This window comes from Macaca fascicularis, chromosome 12 (genome assembly GCF_037993035.2).
Source record: "Macaca fascicularis isolate 582-1 chromosome 12, T2T-MFA8v1.1".
NCBI classification, from domain to species: Eukaryota; Metazoa; Chordata; class Mammalia; order Primates; family Cercopithecidae; genus Macaca; species Macaca fascicularis.
The window spans coordinates 35,277,998-35,289,034 of record NC_088386.1 but is presented as its reverse complement, the minus strand read 5'-3'; positions in this window follow the sequence as shown (position 1 = coordinate 35,289,034).

The following is an 11,037-nucleotide window of genomic DNA, read 5'->3' as shown; positions in this document are numbered from 1 at the left end:
TGCCACCGTGAATCAATTACCTCCACCTGGCCTCTCCCTTGACACACTGGGATTATGGGGATTATCAAGAGTACAATTTAAGATGAGATTTTGGATTGGGACACAGCCAAACCATGTCACCATCCATATGAGGCTGCAGTCTTGGAAGTGGATCATCAAGCATCAATCAATTTGCCCTAGCTACTGCCACATGAGACAGAGAAAAGCACTGCCCAGCTTGTGGAATATTGAGCAAAGTAAATTATAGGTGGGGTTCTAAGCCTGTAATTTGGGGTGTTTTGCTTTGTTTTTAGATGGAGTCTCGCTCTGTCACCCAGGCAGGAAATGCAGTGACACAATCTCGGCTCACTAAAACCTCCGCCTCCTGGGTTCAAGCGATTCTCCTGCCTCAGCCTCTCGAGTAGCTGGGATTACAGGCACCTGCCACCATGCCCAGCTAATTTTTTGTATTTTTAGTAGAGGTGGGGTTTCTCCGTGTTCACCAGGATGGTCTGGATCTCCTGGCCTCATGATCCCCCCGCCTCAGCCTCCCAAAGTGCTGGGAATACAGGTGTGAACCACCGCGCCCAGCCTGGGGTGATTTTTAATGTATTAATAGAAAAAAAAAATGATGACACAGGGTTTTGTTGTTGTTGTTGTTGGTTTTCTTGATTTTTGTTTTTTGTTTTGAGGAAAAAAAAGGCTGCACTAGCCACACGTGTTCTTACATATATAAGGAGAAGGTTAGTAAACACATACATAGACCTCGCATTGAAAAACTTTGACTTATTTTCCTCAAAATAGAACTTACTCTTCTAATATACACCATACCTAAATGAAGCAATAGAGAGAGAAGAAAATGTATATGTATGTATGTATATATATACATATGTATGTAATTCTTATCATAAAATGGTGAAACTTAGATCTCTGAGATCAGTTACCACTTAACAGATAAAACTAAAATTTATGTAATTAGGTGACTTACTCTAGGTCACATAGATAGTGATAGAAATTATCAAGATTGTCCCATGATTCTAGTCCTGGGTTATTAAAATTTAAATACTAATTTAAAATAATAATCAAGAGATACATAACATGTAATCAGACTTCCAGTTTCCCAAAAGTCTCAAGTAGAAATAATGCTTCAGTAAAAGCACCTTTAAACATACAAGTTCTCCTGTACCAGCATTAGTCTATTATTATTTCAGGACTGTGTTCAGTGACAGATGGTTGGGTCACTCAGATACTAGGGGGATACAAATATTTCAAGACTGATTATATCTGGGCCTTCAAATTAGGGTGCAAAAATATTTTTATAACCTAGCTTTTCTAGCATTAAGAAACTCCCCTTATATACCCATAACCAAATGTACTCATCTAGGACATGTAGGCCAATTTATCTTCCAGAGAAGTCTCACAAAATGAAAATAAAACCACAATAACTCACTTTAATGGATGATGTTTTCAGGAGTGTTCCTAGAATAAGATACTCATTTGTTGGCACATTTCAAGTCCATACTAGTATTCTATCTCTATTTTAGAGAACCTTAAATAAAACTGGTTGACAAAATTAAGTGCAATGAGAAAGTGAAACTTGATGAGAACAAACTGAAGATTAGGGTCCCTTTCCCAATTAAAGGAGCTACAACAGAAATCTCTTGAACTTTGAGGCAATGTGTGTGAGGGTGTACGGTAACATAGAGATGTTACTCCTTGTATGATTAAATTTGTAGACTAAAAATCATTCCCAAAATAAATGTGTGTTTAGAAACAGTTCTAATATCTATCCCCAGAGCTCATTCTTCACCCTTACAGTTGAAGCCTAGGGTGCCACCTCCTGCTTTTGTAGATAACATTGGGTCCTACTTTCTTCCTAAAATCTACCCTTCTCTGGACCAGCATAAGGCCATCTACTTTCAGGTTGGCCATCTCCTGGAGCTTCTTGTTCCCACACTCAAAGGATTCTAACTCTAGTCTGAAACCACAACTAGACTGCTATCAAGGACTGAAAGAGACACCATGTTAGAGAAAATTCTCAGTCCTAGAACAAACATCCCTAAGGGATGAAATAAGAGTCTTGCTTGAAATGGCAGAAAAGGAAAGTAGAGGGGCAAGTACTTCAAACTACTTTTATCATAACTTACCCTACGAATCTTAGAGAGTGAGTTGAGGAAAGTGGTAGGCTCAGGAATGGGTGCCTATATCTAAGCTGCAAGTCTGCTTGAATGGCTGGGCCTCCCTTGACATGAGTAGCAGTCACTAGTAGCTAGATTTCACACAAAAGATCAAGGCTTTATTTTGCATATGTTCAATCTGAAATAAAAGATATTTAAAGGTAGCTGTCAAGGTGGCAGTTGGATAACTGTCTCTGAAACTCAGAAGCAAAGTGTGGACTAGAGATAAGTGTATGGAAGGCTGTATGATCGTCATATAGAGGCCAATAAGAGCCATGGGAGTATACATGAGATTATCCAGGGAGATGACATAGTGAAGACTGATTTTGAGGCTATGTAAAGGACAATGACGTGGCAAAGTGATTGAGAACAAGAGTGCAGAAAGTTAGATGGAAAATGACAAGAGTATATGAGGGAACCTAAGGGAAGTAGTGTTTCAAGGAGAAAAAGGTCACCAGCATCAATTATTCCTCACATGTCAAGTAAGATGAGAACTTCAATCTCATTTGAACTTCCTCCAGTCATACAATTTTTATTGTCCTAAACATGCTATGATCTTATTCAACTCTGGGCTTTCACACCTGGTTCCTCCCCTTACTATTGGGTTAATTGTATTTAGCTTTTAAGGTTTTGACGTCAAAGTTACTTTGTCCAAAGAGCCTTTCGGATCTGCCCCGGTGTAAGTCAGGGACTCAACCTACAAGCTTACATTGCACCTTATGTTTTTCTTATCTTAAAATTCACTACTCATTATTATCACTTTTTTTAACTGTATTTCTTCCCAATGCTCTGTAACCTCCATGATGTCTGGGATCAAACTTACCTTGTATATCACTGTATCCCTGAGTAACTGGCACATAGTAAATACTTATTAATTCTATGCTGAATTAAATAAATGGTGTGAAACAGATTCACTGTGTACTGGTTACCATTTCAGCCCATGCAGCTTGGCTTCAATTTCTTCTACTACTTGCATTCATCTGGTGATATAAACCATGTACAAGTTAAATTAACAAATCTTACGATTCACAGATAGGCAGTAAGGGGTAGAAGCTTAGGATTCACATTGATCCAATCCTCCAAGTCTCAAGAAAGCCACCCAAGGTAGGAAAATCTTGTTTACATGTGCCCCACTTGCACCACAATGGAGGAGTTTGGCAAAGCAGCCCACCTTGGGCGTTATACCCCGGGACAACAGGAATCACTGTGCTAAGTCATTGAAGAACATTGCATTCCAGGAGGGACTGAAACAAAACCAGTGCTGTTCTGGCCAGTCACCCCCTATCTCAGGATGTTGCATTCCTAGCACATTATACAATTATTCTGAGAACTACACATGAGAAAATGGGGAGAACTAGATTGGTCCAAGGCCACCCAGATAACTGTTCAGAAAATGGCGTTAAAAAGCATTTGTATTAGCTTTTATTTTATTCAAAAAAGTTTCAGTCTTGGCTTTTCTCTTTGTGGCTTCTCTGATACCTCCCTGGATGCTCTTTCCTATTCTTTTTCAAGATACCTACAATTCTGTCTACACTTTAAATGCTGGTACCCCGAGGGTTCTGTTCTTGTCTATATTCTCTTGTTAATTTACTCCCCTTCACATATTCATGCTTTGTTTACAAAATTTTGATGAACATCATATGTTCATCTTTGATCCTAGTTTCCTCCTGTGATTTACCCCTATGTATCCACCTGCCTACTAAATGTTTCAAGTTGGCTGTTGCATGGAACCCTAGATTCAGTATAACCAATCATATGAAAATAAACTGCCTTTAGTTTATCCCTTTACCTCTATTAAGTACCTCAGACATTGGCATTGATATTCACCTGGCTACCTAAGGAAATTAGTTGGGTGGTGCATAATATGATTCTTTGCCTGCTGTATCCGATCAGGTAACAGATTTCTTAATATTTTAGATATCTTTGTTCTCTTTATTTTTCATTGTATTAGATCAAATGCTAATTGTTGTTCTAATGGTTTTCTGAAAAATCTCCTTAACAGAATTGTTTACCCCCAGGATCACTGCTGTACAATTTATTATGTGTATTATTGAGTTATTTTTCAAAATGGCCCACTTCAAACGCACCTGCTTCAAACATTTCAGTGGATTCTCTTTTTGTAATAAACTCCTTAGCAAGACAGGAAAGGCCCCTTCTGACATGGTTCTTATCTTCATCTTGACGCTCATCCCATCCTCCATCACTACCACAATTGTAGTTCCCTGAACACGTGTGTTCTCTTTGCGACAGTGCAACTATGTATGCAAATTTCCTCTCCTTAGAGTACCTTTCTATGACTTTTGTCAAAACTAATAATTATTGACAAACATGTTCAAATATTATTCCCTTTGTGAGGCATGCAGCTCTCACTCCCAGAAAATAATCTCTTCTCTGAGATACCCCTCTACCATATTGTATAAACGGTTCTGTTGCTTAATGTTATCACAAAATTCCCATGATTTCATTGTCTTTTAACTTCTACGTTGTAATTTTGGGGCAGGGGCATCCAGGACACCAAATCTAATTTTGTATTTCAAGGTCTAACACAATGCATATGCTCAGTAAATGTCTTATGAATTGAAATGAAACAGCATCTTGAAACAGAATTGTTATGAATTTAAAAACTGATTCTCACAGTGTTAAAATTTGGTTCTTTGTGCAATTAGAGTCTTTTCTCTAAATAAATCAAAGTACTGTAATGCCATAGCCAAAATTAATAAGAGTTAAATTTAGATCAATTAATGCTATTATTTCTAATAAGATATTAGCATATCATTGGGAAGTATTTTTGTTACTGTTGATGGTGATGGTATTGTTGTTAGCTGAATTGATGATCTTATTAGGGAAATACTAGAAGCATCATGTTTGTGTTAAACCAAGTCAAAATTCAGTAGCATAGAGCTTTTATTGCATGTAAAATACTGGAAAATAAGAGGATGATACTAAAACTATCAACTAGAAAATTACTTCAGTACTGTAGCATATCATTTTCTCATGCATAAACTCTATAAAGTTGAGTACGAAAAAAAATCCAATAAATCCCTGTGACAATGGGGAATGGAATTAAAACCCAAGTGAAATTAAATTCTAGAAGATTAATGTTGCCAGTTATATTTTGATGACAACAATAAACATAATGCAATTTTGTTAACTTATTGCTTTAAAATGCAAGCTGATAACTAACAATGGTACCATTTTAGCACAGGTAACTAACTACTTGCATTTGAGTGTCCCAACAGGTAACCTGAATTGCAATAATGAAGAGGCATTTAACTCATTAATGTTTTTTATAGTCTCTTAAATAACATTAAAATTACCTTAGAGTCTCTAGTATATTTAACAATTATATAAAGAATCTCTTGTCCATTTCCTTACCTAGACATTTGTCTACTTACCTTTATTTGGATCTTCATTTAAATATAATTTCCACCAGTGTATTAAGCATGTATAGATGAATCTTCAATTACACAATCAGAGCATTGTAAGGGAGAAACTATTTTAAAAGTTATACTTAGTTTATAAATATTGCTCATTTGTGGGGCCCACAAAATTTAGGATAGAAGAGCTATCCTTTAGTGTTAAAATCAGATAAATTCACATGCCATCAACCTCAAAATTTTAGAAAATCTATACTGTTAACACTTTATTCAGATCCTTCTGGTACTGGTTCCAAATGTGGTCCCAGAATCTACATCAGTACCACTTTGACACTGGTTAAAATGCAATTATCTGGCCTCACTCAGGATATACTGAATCAGAAATTCTGGGGATGGGGACCAGCTGTCTTCAGGATTCTGATGCATACTAAACTTAGAGAACCACTGCTTTAAAGTAAATAGCTTCATATAATTTTAGAAACCAAAGGAAACTTAAGAACTAACTGACATCCTCATTTCCCAGATAATGCTAAGAGTGATTAAATGGCTTCCTGAAGAAAGCTTTATAACTAACCAAATTTCTAAGCTTCTGGTCCTCTGCAAGTGTCTAATCCTGGAGAATGTAAGCATAGAAGTTCCCTTAAAATTGGAGACAAATATATATATACACATGTGTGCATGTGTACAAGCTCATGGATTAAATCTAATATTTACTTTTTAAAAGGAGTTTCTGAAATTTTTATTGACCACTGAAATGAACTAGACTTTATTATGTTATGAATAATAGTCAATGTCACTTCATATTTTCAGAGGTAGACTTAATAAGGCTTAATATTCCAAGCCACAGATGTGCTATACTTCTAGGAAGAGCTTTGTCAATATCAATCTAATTAATTAAATAATTTACATGTGGGGAAACATTTCAGGCAGAGATAACAAAAGGTCTCTTGTCATAAATCATTCTTAAATGATATCTTAAAATTAAACATTTATATTCCAACCAGGTGTATTTCATTAAACTTATCTATTTAAAGCAGAGACAGATAAAAATCTTATTTTTTAAAGGTTTCACTGCAATTGCAATAAAGTTATTTTAATATTTATTTATAATGACTTTTTTTTCCTTAGTGCAGTCAGATACAAAAGTCGGTGCTTTTCTGATGTGTGTATTTGTGTGAATAGACATGCTACTCTTCACAAATTAAAATGTTTACAGTGCAAAAGCTCTGTTTCCCTAAAGGAAAAGTGGAAGAAATGAATAGAGACAGATCCCTTATAAAAAGTTGAAATTGCGCCAAAAGGAAATTAAAGAAATTCTCATTGTTGGGGAAAAAATAAGACACAAGCTAGACAAATCAAAGTCCCTTTTCAATGAGCCCATCTGAACAAAACCATATGCACGAGATTCATTACCTTGAAGATGAGTAAAATCCATGGGGTTTCCCAAGGAGTTCACATTTTATTTTATGTCTTAACCCAATTATTAACATGTTTGGCAAAGAGGAAGTTAAAATATCTGCTTGAAAAAGAAGTAGAAATATATATGCTATATTTCATCAAGCCTATCATCACCTCCTTATCCCCTGCATCACAACAGGAGCTAAGAGTCTGTGTTTTGCATATCTTGTCCCATTTCATATCAAGTCAGATAATATGTTAGATAGCTCCAAAGAATGAAGTTGAACACTACTGGAACACCCAGTAGTAAACTAACAATATCACTTCCCTAGGCCTTAATGTGCTTCCAAAGAGTACGATACCAGCTATAAATCTGACTGAGAGTGTTCCTGCTTGAGCTCAGTTAGGACCTGTCACAGCAACTCAGAATCCTATGACTTCCTTTTAGTAAACCAAAACAGGAAAACTATCTAAGCTTCTAGTAAATTGAATCCATGTTTTCTACCTCTAGCTATGCACAGAACTAGGGGTATAATAATTACTTCAGTTCAAGCACCACTGGTTAAAAGTCAAGTTCATGCCACTTCTAGATCAAATCCTTTGAATAATAATATACTGTTCTGATGTGGGATTAGAACTTGCTATTCTTGAGATTTATGAGAATGTCCCTCATTTAGTGTAGACAAACCCAGATTTGAGGTAGTTCTATCTTAAAACTAGATTGTGTCTCATACCTTACATGGCTGCAAATGTTTGAGCAATAAAATAGTATTTTTGAAAACTATTTACAACTGAACTCAAAATTTATATCATGTATTAGATAGGGAATATGCGGTGGAAAAAATCCCAGAGAAAACTCCCTCTTCAGAAACCATGTAGTAATTTAAACTTTCTGCCTGTGTATGGTCTCATAAAATTTATACGGGAAGAAATTAAATGTATAAAATGATTTATAGATGGATTAAAAAAGCTTGCAAGTTTGGGATTTCATACATCTTCATGAAAACTGTTATAAATCTCTGTAACCTAAATTGCTTATCCAGGTTCTACAGAAACAGCATAAACAGAGCAAGCAATTATTTGTGATAAACTTTTTCTTTAATACTGTGGCAATCCCATTTCCTTAACACACTCGTCATAATATATGTTGTGCTCTCCTATAGACAAATACCACATGCTAGTTGCTTGTGCCTTTTGGAATTGTGCAGGCACTGTAGTAACTATGGGCAAGTCAACCTGGTTGTAATGTTAAGAGCAAAATAGGAGGAGGAATAAACATCTTAGCTCTGCCTTTTGAAAGCAAAGACATTTTTTATGAGCCAAACCTTAAAATGTTTACTACTTAAAAAAAGTTTCAAAATAATGTGTTCTGCTTATAGTTTTGAGAAAATGTGTTAAATAAGTTTCAGATTCTATAAAACATTATGTGCAATTTGAGATATTCATTGCGTGAAATGATGTCATGAATCACTGAGGTAAACATTCAATCTGTGGTGCTAAGAGATAATCATCATCCATCATTTCAAATTTTCAATTTTACTTTACAAATTAAAGTTATGAAAATAATAACTTTAAATAATATTAAAGCATCAAATAATTAACTTTAATGCTAAAATTATTTTTAATGTTCCTTTTAAAATTATTATTCTCAATAGCATTTGTATCCCCAAAATACATACAGAATATATGTACATGTAGATACATTTATATAGTGTATAAAGATCAAATCAGGGCAATCAGAGTATCTATCATCTTAAATATTTGTCTCTTGTTTATGCTGAGAGCATGCAAATTATTCTCTTCTACCTATTTTGAAATGTACAATAGACTAATGTTACATTTAGTCACCCTACTTACTGATCTATCAAATGCTAGGTCTTATTTCTTCTACCTAACTGTATATTTGTACACATTAATCAAACTCTCTTCATTCTTCCCTTGCCCCTATCCTTCCTGGCTCCTAGTAACCACGAACTTCGCTATACTCTCTATATTCAGGGAAATTTACTTTTTTAGCTCCAACACATGAGTAAGAACATGTGATACTTGTCTTTCTGCACTTGGCTAATGTCACTTAACATAATGTTCTCCAGTTCCACCCACATTGCTGCAGATGACAAGATTTTATTCTATTGTATGGCTGAATAATATTCCATTGTGTATATATACCACATATTCTTTATCCATTTGTCTGTTGATGGGTACTTATTGATTCCAAATTGTGGCTATTGTGAATAGTGCTGCAATAAACATGGAAGTGCAAATATCTCAGTAAATTGATTTCCTTTCATTTAAATACATACTCAGCAGTAGAATTACTGGATCATCTGGTAGCTAAAGTTTTAGTTTTTTGAGGAACCCACTGAACTGTTCTCCACAGTGGTAGGACTAATTCACATTCCCATCAATAGTGTACCGTGGTTCCCTTGTCTCCACATCCTTGTCAGCATTTGTTATTGCCTGTCTTTAGATATAAGTCATTTTAACTGGGGTGAGATGTTTTGTCGTTGTGGTTTCGACTTGCATTTCTCTGACTGTTAGAGATGGTGAGTATCTTTTCAAATACCTGTTAGTCATTTATATGTATTTAAAATGTCTGTTCAGATATTTGCCCATTTTTAAATAAGATTATTTATTTTTATTATTTATTTGTTTGTTTGTTTGTTTTGGTGTTTCATTTTGTTTGCTATCAAGCTGTTTGAGCTCCTTATATATTCTGGTTACTAAACCCTTGTCAGAGGGGTAGTTTGCAATAATTTTTCTCATTCTGTGGGTTTTATTTTCCTTTTGTTGATTGTTTCCTTTGCTATGTAGAAGATGTTTAACTTGATGTAAAACCCGTTGTCTATTTTTGCTTTTGTTATCTGTGCTTTTAAGGTCTTACACAAAGTATCTTTACCCTGGAGCATTACCCAATGTTTTCTTCTAGTTGTTTCATAGTTTCTGGTCTTAGATTTAAGTCTTTAATACAGTTTGGTTTGATTTTTATATATGATTAAAGAGATAGTATAGTTTATAGTTTTATTCTTCTACATATGGCTATCCACTTCACCAGCATCATTTGTTTAAGACACTGTTCTTATCCTATTGTATGTTATTGGCAACTTCGTGAAAAATAAGTTCACTATAAATGTGTGGATTTGTATCTGGATTCTCTAGTCTGTTACACTGATCTATGTGTTCGCTTTTATGCCAGTATCACACTCAATAGCATTTATGTACACCAACACTGAACAATCATAAAAATAAGGATACAATCTCATTTACAATAGCTACAAAGAATATAAAACAGGCGAGAATCAATTTAACTAAAGCGAAAGATCTATGCCAAAAAAAAAAAAAACACTAATGAAAGAAATTAAAGTGGACACAAAAAAATAGAAAGATATTCCATGCCCATGGATTAAAATAAATATTGTTAAAATGACAAACCTACCCAAAATAATTTATATATTCAGTGCAACCCCTACCAAAATACCAATTACACTTTTTCACAGAAATGTAAAAAAAATTCTAAAATGTATATGGGACCATAAAGTAATTTGTATAGTCAAAGCTAGTCAAAGCAATCTAATTAAAAAGAACAAAGCTGGAGGCATTGCACGACCCAAGTTTAAAATATACTACAAAGTTGTAGTAATCAATGTTTAAATTATGTGGACCATTGTGCAATAAAAGTTATAAAATGTAAGGATAAGCTAATCACAGACATTTCTTGTGCAGAGTATTTTAGTGATTTTTATAAAAATTTAAGGACATGTGCCAGTTATCTTCTCAAAAATGTACTTATATCTATTATTTGCAATTCCATTTGTTAAAAAAAAAACCTAGTGTTTAATACAGATTACTTAAAGATAGTGGTACTGATTTTCTGGGAGGAGATGGAAAATAGATGAGATTTAGATCTTGCAGAACAGCTTGGAAAATAGCTAAAATGAATAGAATTAAGTAAAACTGTACTTTCATTGAAAAATTTGTTTTATTTATTTGCGATTAAAAAAGCAACTAGTCTCATGATTTTTACTTTCATTATCTCTTCTTTCCTTTTAAACCTAAGTGAAATATTATTTATCATGACCAAGTGAGATTTATCCCTAGGATTCAAG